We start from the raw sequence: 5,241 nt of genomic DNA on the forward strand, positions 1-5,241 counted from the left end.
GTAATGAATATTTAATTATTTACACCAATAGACTCAGTTAATCACCTAGTATGACCAACCTGTATAGCAAAATCTCTAAGGACGGGTTACATGAGGCAACAACAAAGAGAAGGGTCAGTCCTGTGAGAGATCTTCATATTTCTATGCTGGCTATTGGTTCCCATCATGTCATCTTTTGCTTATGCATCATGTACTTGAGCAACCAAACATCTAATGTTCACTTAGAATATTTTGTACTGAGTAGGATCAATAATTACAATAATAAAGCGATCACATTTGCCTTCTTGGAAGATCCAATGAAGTAACAAGGCAAATCTCACCAATTGATGTTTCTTAAAATACATGCCCTGGTACTGTGTAATGTTGCTAATAGCTTACGGTGACTGAGAACAGGTGGCATCACACAGGATGATCATGTCTAGGTTTGGATTGAAGAAGTGAGGCGCCCATTCTCTTCGGAGTTTTGGTTTTTTTCTGTACTATATTATAACATTTTTAGTAGCACCATGCATATGAGTTTTACACTCAAATAACGACATTAGATATGCTTAGCAAGACAAATCCTTCCATGGTCAATTCACCATATGCCAGAGAAATAGTTGGCCTTTAATTAGATTACAAGAACAATGTAGATGCTTATTGATCAAAAAAGATGTATTGTAAAAACCGAATTACATAAGCACACGACGTGTGAAACATGGTCTGGATGATATGTTCAGGACCTGCTACATGTATGCCTTGGAATGATTCGTTGAGGACCTGCTACAGATTTACGGTCCGGATGCTATCAGAAGTGCACAGAGTTCTCCTTCAATCAAGGGTTCGTATCTATTACTTGACTGTCCGTAGACTTCTGACAGCTGCAAGAGAGCCACATTTTAATGCACTATAAATCAAGCATGGAATCTAAGAGATATCATTTTATAATAAGAGAAAAAGTCCAGCGTGGAAGCAATTTATTCTGCAGAAAATTCACAAGTGGATTCTTCTATCTAACGAATTACAGCTGAACACTTTGTTCATATTTGCAAGCAAACCATCTGAACACCATGTTCATATTTGCAAGCAAACCATCTGAACACCTTGTTTATATTTCAACGGAAGCACAAACCAGAGTAGCATCGTTACCTCTGCAAAATATTTAGCTAGCCCAAGCATGAATTTTACAGGATAACACACTTTCAACTTTACATAGCCTGTTAGCTCTGAAAAATATTTGTATATTGCAATCAAATTTAGACGAGAACACACTCGGTTTAGCTATGACCAAAACAGCTAACTCGCCACGAATCAAGATCAACCACACTATTTGTTGGGCATAAGTTACCTGCACATCCGAGAGGTACTGGGCCAGGGAAATTGTTCAAAAAACTGTAGCATGCAGCGCGTACTAGAGCATCCAACCGTGGCTGGCAGAGAGCGTGAAGGGGTAATGGTCAAACCAGCGACGCAGAACACCATTAGCAGAGTTGATGTGACCACCATGCAAACCAAGCACCACGTCGTCGAGCCTACCTGCTCTAAGGAAAGTTAAAAACACTTAACCCCGTCACCAAGGCCACACGCTCGCCGTATGCATTCGCCCCCAAAGGCGCCCACTGTCGCCAGCCAGAGAGGTCACCCGTCACTAGGGCCTCTTGCCGAACACACTGAAAAAATCGCATCATGCTTTTTTGCTCTGAATGTCAACTTCAGAATTGTGACTTTCATCTTACATTATTAAATTCAATGACAGATTCATCTTCTTGGCTCTAATGCACACTAGTTCATAATGAATCCATAGAGTCAGGACACTTGGAATTACCCCTGACCCTTGGCAAATTTTATTTACTATACTACCAAGTAGCCAGGCACAAATAAGGATTCTACCCGTCAGGCTCATGCAATAAATCTTTTCAGAATCAATAGTGAATGAAATTCAGAACCTGCGCCTTCATTTATCCAAGATTCCTCACAAAGTATACTACTGTTACAACTTCAATTCCCAATTGGGCATTAACACAAACACCCCGTGGGCACTCAGAATGAGATCCAAAGATGGATTACTAAGGTTCACACAAGCCTTGAAATTATGGAAACAATCAGATCAAAAACATAATGGTTACCTGCTAGGAGGAAGGGGCTAGCAACAGAACATGTGATGTAGTGTGAGAGGAGGAGATCACAGCCGCATGGAGAACAAGGGCAGCGTGCTCACTATGTCCATGCGTGTGCAAAAAAATAGGGAAGCGCACAAACCTTACACCCGGAGGCCGTGATGGATGCTTGTCTTGTACAGTCTTGGCAACCGTGCTCCAGCCTCGAGCCAGAGCTGCCGCGACAACCACCCGTCGGCCGCCACGCTGCCGGACAACGCGGCCACACGCCTGATCACGACGTCACTGACGTCATTGACTTTCCCGCAGAACTAACCCGCTGAGCACCATGCCGTCGTCCAGCAAACCAGCCACCGCCACCGCCACTCTCCGTCAAAACTGCCGCTCATCTCGATTGAATAGGAACGTGGGAGACGGGTCGTGGCGTTGGCTAGCTATCCCAGTCCCCACAAGGCCACAATCGGGAAACGGTTTGTAGCCGATGTGCAAAAGAGGTGAAAGTTTACGTTTGTGTACATAAAAATTACATCGTGTAAGCGGTGGAGCCTGGCGGTCAGCCGTAAGGTTACGGCTCACCATACGGGGTGCCACCGGGGCGGGTTCGCTGGATTGTCCAGGGTGAGAATTATTTATTCTTCACCCTGGGTCACTAATAGACTTTATATATATATATATAATGCCCGTGCGTTGCACCGGGCAAAAAAAATCTTAAAAAACTACTGTGCCTCTCACTATGTGCCACTTCCAGTATGCTCATCGCCAGTGAAGGGCGTGTGGATCTTTTTCCCCGGCGGGTCTTCCGGTTCTATTATGTTTAGGTTTCCAGGGGATCTGTCCAAATTCAATCAGTTTTTGTGGTCTTCGGAGTTTCTACATGCCATCTCATGGTCTACATCAACAACTTGGCAGCCCCTTCTTCCATGTTTGTAAGGACACGTGTTACTTAATCTTTGGCCTTAAACCTTTTTGCAAAAAAACAATAGAAAGGATGTTTTTTGAGATCTGTATCAATTGTTACATATTATTCCAGAGTTTAATAATTCATGTAAAGTTGTACTAAACCAGCGACAAGTGATATAGATCGGAGAGAGTAACTAAATTACCGTGAATTCAAAATTTAATAAGATATATATGTTTCATACAAAATTTATTAGTTACTTTTGTTCTGAGAAATATAACTAAAATTTTAATAGTAACAAAAATAGGTCAAAAATACATATTTGAACAGAGAAGTCTGCAAACGTTTGTGGTTACATGGCTGCCTACTTGATATACTGTAGCAACGTTTATGGTTACATGGCTGCCTACTTGATATACTGTAGCAGACAATACATAGTCCATGAGTTTCAGCTACTTAAGTAAAGAAGATTTTATATATCATGTTGAATTAAGATGACTTTTTTTTTGAAATGGAACACTTGTATTCCATTACGACAAGGCTTGGTCGCTGGTCACATCACTAATTACATCATTGGGGCAATTGGTGAACCACTCACGGTACCCACCATCAGCTAAACTTGCACCTAAGGACGCCAGCACATGTGCTGGTCCATTACACTGTCTCGGCACATACACCACTAATGTGCGCGCTCGTCAATCGGCTAGTGTATGTATCAGTAGAAAGACTGCATCATGCCATTAGGAAGTGGTACGTGCATGCATGAAGGACTATGAGTTTGCATATCTATGTGGCATCACAGAATGAATTCATTATCCATCATGCTAGAAATTTTGTCAAGACATGTTAGGCGAGCAAACCTGGAGCTTGAGTCCATCAGCAGGGCGGCCATGTTTAAGATTCAGGCCAGTAAAAATCCCCCAGCTCGTTTTTATAACCTATTGCCTCTTCCTTCGGTGTTGAATCAACCGATCCATGGCCTGGGTCTACTGTCTAATTTGTCGATCCGTGCTTCCAGTGGCTGTCACTTCCTTGAATAATCGGGCGCACAATTGGGAGTATCTGGAGCAAGCTCTGTCGACGATCGCCTGGGAGAAATCCACGCCCATCCACGTCTGGAGCCCTGGAAGGAACACTACGATGTGTCCACGGCCCATGTGTTGGCGGCCTCCATGAACACGAGATCCCTCTGTCTCCGGCCTCCACATCAGCGTCCCTAGCTGCGATGGCGCCTGTGTCAAACTCGAGCACGAGAAGCAATTGAGTAGGGGTTTCGGTGGAGGGCATCGAGTCTGCACCGGATCCCTCTGTCTCCGGCGCCCTGTTCCTCCTTTCCAAATCTGCAATTCATTAGAACGGAAAGGTAAATTTCTCAAGTTCAGTACCCTATTCAGAACAGAAAAACAAATCTGCTTAATTGGGATGTACCTTATGCCGATGTATATACCCTGTTCCTCCTTTTGAAATCTGCAATTCCTTTCTTTCCAAGTCTACCAGACTGCTTAATTTACAAACAAAGAAAATTGTGCTGCTTGTCATGGAAGAGATGGAGGCGGGGAAAACAAAACCATAGAAAACATGATGCGTGGAGGGGTTCTGGACGCAGGCGGGTCCTTGGCCGGCGGCGCTCGTGCATCAGGCGGCCACGGGCGGCCACCTTGGCCGGCGGCGCTCGGGAATCGGATGGACATAGCCGTCTCTGTGCATGCCCGATGACGAGGTAGATCGGAGACGGGGCAACTTGATCCAGTAATTGTGGTCCGAGAACCGGTGGCGGACGACGTTCTACGACGACGGCGGCGCGGATCCGAGGCCATGGCATGCTCCTATTCTTCCTGGGGACAGAGAGATCGGGTGATGAGCGAGGTGAGAGGAGACAGAGGAAGAGGAGAGGGAGCAGGGCACGACGGCACTCATCTCCGGCGAGGATCCGGTCGCCGGCGGGTCGCAAGGTCGAGGCTGCGGCGTGCTCGGGAGCTCGGCCTAGGGCGGGTGCGGCGTACGGGCGTCGCTCCACTGGCTTCGGCCCAGATGTTTTCTAACTTGAACTACGGGTACAATTTCTAAAAACAGGAGGACCTTTTTGCAATACGGCTGCGACCGGGTGTGCGGGCAGAAGCGAACGAAACGGTTTTAGCCACCTCCCGTATATGTTAAATTCAAACTGAAAGCGTAATTTCATGAAAAGAAATGCATTATAACAATAAACCCACGGAGTCAATCCGTGCTTTATTATTAGGAATAGAC

At 45.3% G+C, this 5,241-nt stretch overlaps 1 long non-coding RNA gene across 1 annotated transcript; it reads right to left on the bottom strand.

The window, feature by feature from the left end:
• Positions 1 to 545: 545 nt before the first annotated feature.
• LOC119329544 lies at positions 546 to 5,034 on the bottom strand. Its single transcript, XR_005159596.1, has 3 exons — positions 4,423 to 5,034; positions 3,855 to 4,334; positions 546 to 860 (listed from the first exon to the last, which is right to left on the bottom strand). It is a non-coding gene; the product is annotated as an uncharacterized LOC119329544 (long non-coding RNA).
• Between the last annotated feature and the right edge of the window lie 207 nt (positions 5,035 to 5,241).

Source organism: Triticum dicoccoides, chromosome 7A (assembly GCF_002162155.2).
Source record: "Triticum dicoccoides isolate Atlit2015 ecotype Zavitan chromosome 7A, WEW_v2.0, whole genome shotgun sequence".
In the NCBI taxonomy this organism is placed as follows: domain Eukaryota; kingdom Viridiplantae; phylum Streptophyta; class Magnoliopsida; order Poales; family Poaceae; genus Triticum; species Triticum dicoccoides.